This window comes from Podarcis vaucheri (assembly GCF_965113315.1).
Source record: "Podarcis vaucheri genome assembly, chromosome: 3".
Taxonomy (NCBI): Eukaryota; Metazoa; Chordata; class Lepidosauria; order Squamata; family Lacertidae; genus Podarcis; species Podarcis vaucheri.
Genome location: NC_138761.1, coordinates 126,749,047 through 126,762,014, shown reverse-complemented (window position 1 = coordinate 126,762,014; position 12,968 = coordinate 126,749,047).

Here is a 12,968-nt window from a genome sequence, read left to right as displayed (position 1 = left end):
ACAGCTGCTGCCCAGCAGAGCGTTCTGTTTGCATTCTTTTAAACTGCTTTTAAATTGTGTTTTTTATATGTATTTTAATGTTGTAAACTGCCCTGGGACCTTATGGTGAAGGGTGGGTAAATAATAAAAACAACAACAACATATCTATTAGAAGCTATTCACACTAAAACACTGATGAATTTCAAACAAGATTGACTCTATACCGCATAGTGAGAAATTAAGCCATACAACACGGCATAAGTTTTTGAATTCATATACTGATTACACCTACACATCAGTTGCCCCCCCCAAACCCCCACCAATGGTTGAATTGCACATTAATCTCCAAGAGGGGGGGAGGTAATCTTTCCTTTGTTTCCTTGGTTTTAAATGGAGCTAAGCTGAAACATCTTAGTTTTCTTTTGCATATTTAATATGTTTCCTGAAAGCATTAGTTTTAAAAACATGCTTTGTAACAGAAATTGACTTGGTAGGCACTTCCACATGTCAGCTTTCCTAGCAATCATACCAAAAGAAGTGCCTCGTTGAAGTGGTACCTGTGATGACTGGGGCTTGGAGCTTCTGCCACAAGGCCTCTTTCTCTACTAGTACAGACCCTGTGAGCAAATCTGGACTGGCAGCAATCAGCACATGGATTTCCACAGACATCTTGGGCTGTCCGGCACCAGCATCCCTGACACCTGCAGAAGCACCTCAATGGCTGAAGACAGCAGTTTTGATTTCAGGAGGCCCAACAATAATTTCTATGAAACGAAAGCAGCAAAATCTAAAGCTGGAAAAAATGTACCTTCTAAATCCTGAGAACAGCCCATTCTTCTCAGTTTTGCACTTTCAGCTTAAGAACTCTAGATATTTAGTCAATGTGCCTGTTTTCACAGCTGTTTTTGTTTTCCCAAATGTACTAGAATTAAAATCTTGATTGGTGTTTAAGGGGTGATATGATAGCCATGTTCAAATATATAAAAGGATGTCACATAGAGGAGGGAGAAAGGTTGTTTTCTGCTGCTCCGGAGAAGCGGACACGGAGCAATGGATACAAACTACAAGAAAGAAGATTCCACCTAAACATTAGGAAGAACTTCCTGACAGTAAGAGCTGTTCGCCAGTGGAATTTGCTGCCAAGGAGTGTGGTGGAGTCTCCTACTTTGGAGGTCTTTAAGCAGAGGCTTGACAACCATATGTCAGGAGTGCTCTGATGGTGTTTCCTGCTTGGCAGGGGGTTGGACTCGATGGCCCTTGTGGTCTCTTCCAACTCTATGATTCTATGATTCTGTGTTATAGTCTCCCTCCCTTTTAAGAATCCAGAAAAGACTTTCACTCTTTAAGTAGGACAATGCATTTCATCATTTTCTTGATGGAAAAACACATGGCACCCACTTCCTGGATGTTCAAGATGGGAGGGGAGCAGCGCTATTTCAACTGCAGTACACACTTCTCCCCAGTCTTCTAGTGGGAGAAATTCCCACCAACTCTTCCTGCTTGGCAGGGGGTTGGACTCGATGGCCCTTGTGGTCTATTCCAACTCTATGATTCTATGATTCCCTTGCATATGAAAAGAAGCGACCAGGTTTCATCAATGGTGTCTCTCTTTATAACACCTTTTGCAACCCTTCGAAGCTCAGGTAGTCGCTCTGAAATCCAGATATTGTTGAACCATGCCTCAAGGAGTAGCTCAGCCTGGGATTTCCAAAAATACTGTATCAGCAATAGTTTTCCTCTTTCCAATGTACAGTGGTACCTTGGTTTACGAACTTAATCTGCTCCAGAAGTCCTCTCTTAAACCAAGCGCACTTAAACCAAGGCTTTCCCATAGAAAGTAACAGAAAACAGATTAAACCATTCCAGACGATGAAAAGCAACCCCTAAAACAGCGATTTCACATGAATTTTACTATCTAACGAGGCCATTGATCCATAAAATGAAAGCAATAATCAATGTACTGTACTATAAAATAAATAAAAGTATTGTAGATGATAAAAATTAAAATTAAATTTTTTTCTTACTAATGATGGTCATTGTTTGGATGGGGGGCTTTTCTGCAGTCACACTGTCAATCAATCAATCAGTAGTTGAACTGAGGCCCACACAGATTCCGTGCACCCCCCTCCCCATGCTGCTGTGGGAAATGCTCCCTAGAGCTTGTAGGCGAGATGCTGATTCTTCTACTCTAAGTCGCTCACTACCATCCGGATTTCCAGGAGCTGACAGCTCCTTAGTCTCCCAAAGTAGAAAATGGCTTTTTCAGAGCATCAGAGTTAATCCCCCCCATTCATTCTTATCTCCGGAGTGAATTCAGTAGCCAAGACTGATGTCTTGGCTATCATCAATCAATCATCATGTAATGATCTCCATCAGCAACCTGCCAACAGAAGATGTTCTGTCCACCATGTTCCTCCTCCAGAAGCTCCAATAATCAAACTTTTTTTCCAAAACATATTTTCGTTCCTATATTGCCTATATTGGGGCAAGTTATCTTATTATAGTGCATTCAAAACTGTGAGCTTCATCCACACATGAGTGCTTTCAATTTTATGCCTCCAAAATCTATCTCAAAAGTAGTGGGTGGTGTTTGATGGAATATAATCACACCATGTAATATTGTTCCCTCCCGTCTGTTATACTTAGCCACCCACCATAAGTTCTGAAAAACTGAGTTCCATTGCAGCCATGTATGCAGGTATTTGTTTAGCAGTACTCAGCCTACTCAGCCTGGGCCAGCAGGGCCAATAGTCAGATAGAGGGGGGGGGGGCTGTAGTTCAGCAACACCTGTCCGGCACAAGGTTGGGAACTGCAGATCTAGTCCAACGCTGTTGCTAGCATCATCTAGCCAAATGACTGGAAGCTCGGAAGGAGAGTATGATGTTGTTTTGCCCTCCTGCTCCCCACAATTTGTTATTCAAATGTACTCACTCTTGAGCTGGTTTTATAATAGGCATTGAAGGAGAAATCATCATGCTTCATTCACTCACAATTTCCTGGGACTGCAATTCATTTGAAATTCTCCCATGTTTTCCCAGTGTTTCCATCCAACTTCTTAACAACAGTAAACCCTCTCTTTTTAAAACATTTGATGGGTTGTATCGGGCAGTCATGCTTAAATAAGCACTTAGCATTAAACAAATGTACATAAGGATAATTTGGAAATCCACCCTCCCAAATGGCTGCTCAGGTGAATGAGAGCATATGCACTGTAATAATAATAATAATAATAATAATAATAATAATAATAATAATAATAATAATTTATTTATACCCCGCCCTCCCCAGCCAAGACCAGGCTCAGGGCGGCTAGCAACCAATAATAAAAGCAAGTTGATGTAGCCATCCCATACCTAGTGGATGTGGATGGAACACAGCAAGGCAAATGTCCATTAAAAGTGCAACGTCCCCAACAGTATGTAAAGCCAATGCCAATTCCACTTCTAGCTTGCAGCAGAAGAGCAATGATTTATTAACAGTGGGGATTGCTTATCTGGAAGCAGCTTTGGCCCACAGAGCTGCATGTGGGTGCCCTTCTCAAGACGGGGATTCAAAGGGTGGGGTGTTATACAACTGAACTGAACTAAATTTGGCTAGCAGCTGCTTCTAGACCTATTCTTCATGAACTTGCCTAACCCTTCCAGCCCTGACCCTTTCTTCACTTTTTCCTCCAGTTATAATGGTGGGAAGAGAATTCCGCTGAGACGTAGATGCTCACTGCTGGGATTAGCACTCATGGAATGTGGTGGCTGTTTCCAACACCCATAATTTGTTTGGTTATTTGCAGACTGTGTGGATTAGAAAGCCAGGCGATACTTAGAATGAAGATGATATAAAAGGCAAAGTGAATGATTGAAACAAGATGGAAAGCATGGCACCACATTTAAGCACCATTGTAAGATTAGAAACAACAGCAAACAGAAACCTGTTTTGCCAGAATCATTTTTTCAACAAACATGTGGCATGGCATTTGGAACATGCTGTGTTGAGGAGATTGAAGATTGATTATGGTTTCATATCTAGCATTCCTGAGTAAACTGAGAACTACAGACATCACTGACTGCTTAGGGTGGGGGAAGTCTGGCTATTTTTCATTCAAGTCCTGGACAAAAGGACTCTGCCCTACAGAGACATGAACAGCCCTATAGGAAGCTCCACAGGGTCGTTTTCAAGGCTTGTGGGAGCTGTGGAAATCCTGAGCTGGTCTCACAGGGGAATTCCAAGCCTTGAGAGTTTGTCAGCTGGTTCTCAAGAATCCCTCCCTGGGAGTCCAGTCAGTGTCCCTTTTGTGTCACCCCTCCTCCATCCATGTCACTGCACAGTGCCAGGGATGCAGGTATAGTGGAGGGAAACACAATCCAAAGATCGCTATCACAGGCAATATTGCCATAATGGTGGAACTTCAGCTCCTGTTTCTGATACCTGCCACCTTCAAGAAATGATTTTACTCAGGTTCAGGAGGAAAAAATGAACGCCACACCAATTTTTTAACTGATAAGAAATACATTGGAAGACAACAAGAAAAAAAAAACTCCTAGCAGGGCTTGAGTTTGAAAAGAATTCATATTCTGCAAATAATTTGATGTTATACTATACTACACTGAAATGTTTAAATGTTTCTTTGGCTGTCCTTGAAATGTCCCACCACATTTGTTATCCTCTCCTGCCACACACTCTGAGAACCACTAAGTTATAGGGATGGAAAACCAAAATTCTAGTAATACTTGGTAGGCAATGAGGCTCGCTGAACTCGGTGGAAGAACTCACTTCTGCATAAATGAATTACAACTTGGCATTTTGTATACTTTTTGCTTTCCCAAAATGCCCAGAATCATTATGCACAACAGAATCCTTGCGCAAGCTTTGGATAAATAGAGCTCTGCTGTAGAAGATTAGGATTAGTGCAGAATTGTGCCATTTCCTGAAATTCTGGGTCTTTGTTTTAAACTCCAGTAAATCTGTGTTGCCTATTTTTCTTGAACTTCATGAAAACAAAGCCCCTGAGCTCTTGGCTGATATACAGCAGATGATTCAGCTCCCACCATTGATAGTATTTTTACCTGAACAAAGCCTGCTTCAGAAGGGTGAATGTGGAACAGCTGCTTCTGCCTACATGAGCTTCATACTTTCAGTTGCCTCACTGGGCAGACCTGTGCCTCTGACCCCAACATCTGGCTCCCTATATTCTCAGCAGCTCAGCCCATATTCTCTACTGCTCAGCTTGCAATTTCATTTAAATCATTCCTTAAAAATGCTTCCCAAGAGCCCCAGCTTAAATGGGGTAGTGGTGATTTCTCATAGGAAAATCCCTCCTTTACTGCGCCTAACATGGCATTTGCCTGCCAAACGGCTCTTTCTCCCAGGCTGTCATGAAACATGCCCTTTCCTTTGTGCCAAGAAAACTTCCGCGGTGGGGCTTGATCCCGTTACAGTAACAAGCACAATGCACCAAAGCGACATGGGGATGTGTTCAAGACACGATGAGACCCTGCTCCCAAAAGCTGCTTTGCAAAATACCTACACTTATAACTCTGAACAATAAGATGCAATTCCCTATTTATAGTCCATGGTGGGTGAGTGTAGCCCAGTTGGGTCAAAGTCCAGGGCTTCAGCTGGAATACCAGAGTTCTCAGATCCAAGCTCACCTCCGTTCCCCTCAGGATGCCATGGAGACACCTGCAAGGGCGGGGGATGGGCGGATGACTTGCTTTACCCTTTGAACTGCCTGATGACCCCCCTCCCCCTGGATACATTTCACTCCAATTATTCATTTTTATCTAAAAGCATTAGAATCATAGAATCATAGAATCATAGAGTTGGAAGAGACCACAAGGGCCATCGAGTCCAACCCCCTGCCAAGCAGGAAACACCATCAGAGCACTCCTGACATATGGTTGTCAAGCCTCTGCTTAAAGACCTCCAAAGTAGGAGACTCCCCCACACTCCTTGGCAGCAAATTCCACTGTCGAACAGCTCTTACTGTCAGGAACTTCTTCCTAATGTTTAGGTGGAATCTTCTTTCTTGTAGTTTGGATCCATTGCTCCGTGTCCGCTTCTCCGGAGCAGCAGAAAACAACCTTTCTCCCTCCTCTATGTGACATCCTTTTATATATTTGAACATGGCTATCATATCACCCCTTAACCTCCTCTTCTCCAGGCTAAACATGCCCAGCTCCCTTAGCCGTTCCTCATAAGGCATCGTTTCCAGGCCTTTGACCATTTTGGTTGCCCTCCTCTGGACACGTTCCAGTTTGTCAGTGTCCTTCTTGAATTGTGGTGCCCAGAACTGGACACAGTACTCCAGGTGTGGTCTGACCAGAGCAGAATACAGTGGCACTATTACTTCCCTTGATCTAGATGCTATACTCCTATTGATGCAGCCCAGAATTGCATTGGCTTTTTTAGCTGCCGCGTCACACTGTTGGCTCATGTCAAGTTTGTGGTCAACCAAGACTCCTAGATCCTTTTCACATGTACTGCTCTCAAGCCAGGTGTCACCCATCTTGTATTTGTGCCTCTCATTTTTTTTGCCCAAGTGCAATACTTTACATTTCTCCCTGTTAAAATTCATCTTGTTTATTTTTGCCCAGTTCCCTAATCTGTCAAGGTCGTTTTGAAGTGTGATCCTGTCCTCTGGGGTGTTAGCCACCCCTCCCAGTTTGGTGTCATCTGCAAATTTGATCAGGATGCCCTTGAGTCCATCATCCAAGTCGTTGATAAAGATGTTGAATAAGACCGGGCCCAAGACAGAACCCTGTGGCACCCCACTAGTCACTCTTCTCCAGGATGAAGAGGAACCATTGATGAGCACCCTTTGGGTTCGGTCAGTCAGCCAGTTACAAATCCACTGAGTGGTAGCATAGTCAAGACCGCATTTTACCAGCTTCTTTACAAGAATATCATGGGGCACCTTGTCAAATGCCTTGCTGAAATCAAGGTAGGCTACATCCACTGCGTTCCCTTCATCTACCAGGCTTGTAATTCTGTCAAAAAACGAGATCAGGTTAGTCTGACATGACTTATTTTTCAGAAATCCATGCTGACTATTGGTGATCACAGCATTCCTTTCTAGGTGCTCACAGACTGTTTGCTTAATGATCTGCTCCAGAATCTTCCCTGCTATTGATGTCAGACTGACTGGGCGGTAATTATTTGGGTCCTCTCTTTTCCCCTTTTTGAAAATAGAGACAACATTTGCCCTCCTCCAGTCTGCCGGGACTTCGCTTGTTCCCCAGGAATTCTCAAAGATGACTGCCAGTGGTTCTGAGATCACATCTGCCAGTTCTTATAATACTCTTGGATGCAGTTCATCTGGCCCTGGAGACTTGAATACATCTAAACTAGCCAAATATTCTTGTACTATCTCCTTAGTTATTCTGGGCTGTGTTTCCTTTGCTGAATCATTTGCTCCAAATTCTTCAGGTTGGGCATTGTTTTCTTTATCGGAGAAGACTGAGGCAAAGAAGGCATTGAGGAGTTCAGCCCTTTCTGTGTCCCCTGTTTGCATTTCACCATCTTCTCCTCTGAGTGACCCCATTGTTTCTTTGTTCTTCCTTTTGCTACGAACATACCCATAAAAGCCTTTTTTGTTGCTTTTAACCTCTCTAGCAAGCCTGAGTTCATTCTGTGCTTTAGCTTTTCTGACTTTGTGTCTACACGTGCTGGCTATTTGTTTGAATTCCTCTTTGGTGGTTTCCCCCCTTTTCCATTTTTTGTACACATCCTTTTTTAATCTTAATTCAGTTAAAAGTTCTTTAGATAGCCACCCTGGCTTCTTTAGGCACCTTCCATGTTTCCGTCTCATTGGTATTGCCTGACGTTGTGCTTTTAGTATCTCCCTCTTAACAAACTCCCAGCCATCATGAACTCCCTTTCCTTTTAGTATTGTTGTCCATGGGATCTCACCCAGCACTTCCCTAAGTTTTATGAAGTCGGCTTTCTTAAAGTCAAGAAATTGAGTCCTAGTATGCTTGGCTGCTCCTTTCCGCTGTATAGTAAACTTCAGAAGAGCATGATCACTCGCGCCTAATGATCCTTCCACTTCTACCCCACTAATCAGGTCATCAACATTGGTTAGGACCAGATCTAAAATGGCTGTTCCTCTTGTTGCTTCTCCCACTTTCTGGACAATGAAGTTGTCTGCAAGGCCAGTGAGGAATCTGTTTGACCTTATGCTCTTGGCTGAGTTTGACGTCCAACAAATATCCGGGTAATTGAAGTCCCCCATTACTACTATCTCCCTTCCTTTTGCATGCTTGGCCATCTGTTCCAGGAAGGCATCATCTATGTCCTCCGTTTGGCTTGGGGATCTATAGTAAACTCCCACAATGAGGTCTCTGTTATTCTTCTCTCCCTTAATTTTGATCCAAATGCTCTCACTTTGGCTTTGAGGATCTAAATCTTGGATCTCTTCACAGGTATACACATCCCTGACATATAACGCCACTCCTCCTCCTTTCTTGTCTGGTCTGTTTCTCTGAAATAGATTGTATCCCCCCATTATTACATTCCAATCGTGGGACTTATCCCACCAGGTTTCAATGATGCCTATTATGTCATATTTAGTTTGCTGTACCAAAAGCTCAAGCTCATCTTGTTTATTTCCCATGCTTTGCGCATTAGTGTACAGACATTGAAGTCCATTAATCATTCCCCCGTGTCTCTTATTTAAGGATTTTTTCCTCCCACCACTAGGTCCGCGTGCTGTTTGCTCCATTTGGTCTATGACATTTGGATGATCATCTTCATTAATTGATAGACCCCTACCTTCAGGAGCACTGTCTCCCTCCCCCACATTAGTCAGTTTAAAGCCCTCCTGATGAGGTTTCTGAGATTTTTGGCAAAAACATTTCTCCCAACCGTTGTGAGGTGCAGCCCATCACTTGCCAGAAGTCCATCTTCAAGAAACTGCAGTCTGTGATCTAAGAATCCAAACCGTTCCTGTTTACACCATTTGCGAAGCCAGCTGTTCACTTCCACTATTTTCCCCTCTCTCCCTGGGCCACGTCGTTCAACTGGGAGGACAGACGAGATGACAATTTGTGCATTTAGTTGCTTCAATTTCCTGCCGAGAGCCTCGTAGTCTCTTTTGATCTTCTGGAGGCTATTGCTTGCAGTGTCATTGGTTCCCACATGAACCAAGAGGAAGGGGTATTTGTCAGTGGGTTTTATGATTCCTTGCAGTCGTTCAGTTACATCTTGGATCTTAGCCCCGGGGAGACAGCACACTTCCCGAGACATCTTGTCAGGCCCACAGATCACTGCTTCTGTTCCCCTCAGTAGGGAATCCCCTATCACCACTACACGCCTCCTCTTGGGTTTCTTCCGTGAGCTGTCCGTTCCAAGGTCACCTGCACATTCCCTGAGGACTGACTTTGCTGCTCGTCTTCATATACCTAACGCTTCAAGAATCTCTAATCAGTGTTTTAGAATCTAAAAAGTAGAATTTCTCCAGGTGGTGTGATATTACGGTAACCTGGTCCTGAGTTGTGCAGGGCTTCATAGGTTAACAACTCGACCTTGAACATGGCTTAGGACCCGGCTGGCAGGCAGTACAGTTCCCTCGGCACAGGTGCAATATGTGTGTGTCCATGCGCTCCATTCTGCAACCTGGCTGAGCCATAGCTTCTACTCCCAAAGGAAACCCCACATAGAACACATTACAATAGTCCAATTGCAAGGTTACCAACATGTGAATCAGAGTGGCCAAGCTATCCCTGCCCAGGAAAGGGCATAGTTAGCACACCAATCTTTGCTGGTAACAGGCTCTCCTCATCATAGAGGCCATGTCAGCCTCCAGTGACAAAGATGCATCTAGGAGCAGCCCAAACGATGTGCCTTCAGAGGGAGTGCAGCTTGACTTGGGAGCCCCGTTGTAGCAGGATTCAGTTGCAGGCAGAATTCACATTCCATTTCCATGATATTTCCCATACGGCTATTTTCCACACTGCCACCCTCTGGACCACTCAGGGGCATAGCGGGGGAGGGGGGCTGCCAGGGTGATGGCCCCGGGTGCATTTTTCTGGGGGGTGCTGCTCACCATTACTAAATATGCCAACTTTCACTCATAACATATAGGATGTTGTTCCCTATGGTACCTGTAATATTCTCCTCAGATATTGATTTGTGGCCAACCAGTAATTGGGTTAAACTGCACACACTTTTTTTCAAAACTCAATATTCAAAAGCTTTGTAGAATCAAAATCTGTTTCCAGATTTTGTCAGGTCTTGGCATGTGTGAACATGTCTGCTTAAGAACTGATGATCTGCAGGGAAGTGGATGCTGATGATTATATTATTATTATTATGCCACCCATCTGACTGGGTTACCCCAGGCCACTCTGAGCTCACACACATTCAGCTGTGTGTGAAAAGAGCACATCCAGTTTCCTCATTAACAGGCTACTTTGATGGCGGCTAAAATACATCTTGGATCATTTAAAGACTTCATAATCAGGGAATGTTGATATTACTTGTAGCATGTTTCACACATTAGAAAAATGAAGGTTGGGGATATTCAAGTTATAGGCTATTTTCATTGATCTACTAGTAAAATATCTGGTAATCATTAACTCCAATACCCAGTGCAGGATCCCCCTGCTGACTCCCATTCATACCACAAAACACACCCCACAAAATACTCCTGGCAACCAGCTGCACTTCGATTCTTCTGCATTATTGAATGAGCTTCCAACTTCTAAAGGAGTAGATAAAGGTAAAGGACCCCTGGACAGTTAAGTCCAGTCAAAAGCGACTATGAGGTGTGGCACTTATCTTGCTTTCAGACCCAGAAGCAGGTGTTTGTCCACAGACAGCTTTCCATATCATGTGGCCATCATGACTAAACCGCTTCTGGTGCAACGGAACAGCGTGATGGAAGCCAGAGCATACGGAAATGCCGTTTACCTTCTCGCTGCAGCAGTACCTATTGATCTACTTGTACTGGCGCGCTTTCAAACTGCTAGGTTGGCAGGAGCTGGGACAGAACAACAGGTGCTCACCCCGTCGTGGGGATTCAAACCGTCGACCTTCTGATCAGCAAGCCCAAGAGGCTCAGCGATTTAAACCACAGTGCCACCTGCTACTCTCTAAAGGAGTAGACAAAGGCAACAGGTTTGTTGTGGCTTCAACTTTCATGAAGCAGACCTCACTTAATCAGATCCAAAATAAAATACAATGTTATAATAAGTTATTTTCAACCGGCAGCTGATGGAAACAGTTTAACAGAACAACCCTAGACAGCTCAAGCCAGTGAGCCATGTTGTATGCTCCAGGCTTTTGCCTTCCAATGCCAATGTAACCAGGTGAAAATTCTTTTCCCATCAATAATTCAATAAATAACCAGTAATGTTGTTCATGAAGCATTTCCAAGAGAGACCTTGCTTGAACCTCTACCAACTTCACCCCCACCATACATCCAGTCTTCAGCCATAAGACCTTCTGAGACCATCCTGCTAAAGCGCAGTTCTGCTTCTGACGCTAATAACTCAATGTTCCCATGGTAAAGAAAAGCCAACAGACAAAAGTGCTGTCCTCAGCGTCAGGCAACCCTATTGTGCTCTTAAATTAGGTTGGCGGGAGTGAGGTTCAAATACGTTTGAGCCTAGCATTTCTCCGTTTCAAAATAAAAGTTTCACTAAGCAAGAATGCAATCCAGCCCACTAAGCACCACAGGGAAGATCTCTGAATTATTTCAAGAAAAGGCTAGGTGCACATAAAAAAAGGTAAAGGTAATGGACCCCTGACAGTTAAGCCCAGTCGTGAACAATTCTGGGGTTGCAGCGCTCATCTTGCTTTACTGGCTAAGGGAGACAACGTTTGTCCGCAGAAAGATTTATATAGCTATAAATCTTCTAAACAGGCTTATGTTCATATGATATCATCCCTCAGGCAAAAAATATTATTGATGCTTGGACTCTAAAGGAACAAATCTACCTCTTGAATTGGATTGATCAGAGATCAATTTGCTGTTTGCGTGTTGTGCAGGGAAGTAAGCAACCTTATTTTGCACCAATAATCAGCAAATATCAGTGTCCTTGCACATAAACTGGAGTCATAGCACCACCTGTTGACAAATAGAAAATGTTCCCTTAAGATGTAGCACCCATGTCAAAAGGGTTTGTGCTCCCTACCAACTGCAGAGTCCAAGCTTGTTATTCGTTTTTCTACATAAATGAGTACTAGCCATTCCCACATGGGCTCATCCAGACCTCCTCTCATCCCAGGCCTAGAAAGTGGTTTTCCCCTTGCCCTGCTCCTTTCCCAGGGAAAACCAGCTCTTCAGTGCTGAGCAACCTGCAATCACACTTTGCTCCAATCCAGTGCTAAAGAGCGGCTTTCCTCAGGGAAAAGCAGTGGAACAAGAGGAAGTGTGGGTAAAATGTACATTAGCTTCTCTACCCACTTTGCCTTTGGTCCTGCTCACCAGCTGTGTCTGAACATTTCCTCAAGGAAGACCAACACACCAGGGCCATCATGGATCTGGACCTCAGAAAGTCAAGCAGCTTCTCTTAGGGGTGACTCAGGGTGTGTTCCCATTGGTGCCTCAGAGTGCAGTGCAGTCCTCATCTCCCACACCCAACTCATGTAGAGTGACTTTATTTTATTGGTATTGTTACTGTGTTTTTCAAAATGTAGTGTTTCTTGTAAGCCACCTGGGAAGGATTTGTATCCTGAAAGTTGGGAGGTAAATAATTGTAATAAATACAGACAACTCCTCATTTACACAGGGTTACGTTCCGAACCCACACGCATGTCAGTGAAATTGCGTAAAATCAGGAGTTGCCTTTACAGTGGTACCTTGGTTGTTGAATGGCTTACTTGTCGAACAAATCGGCTCCCAAACACCGCAAGTCTGTTTTTCAGTTTGCGAATGTTTTTTGGAAGCCAAACGTCCAACACGGCTTCCGCGGCTTCTGATTGAGTGCAGGAAGCTCCTGCAGCCAACCGGAAGCCGCACCTTTGTTTTTGAACTGTTCCGGGAGATTAA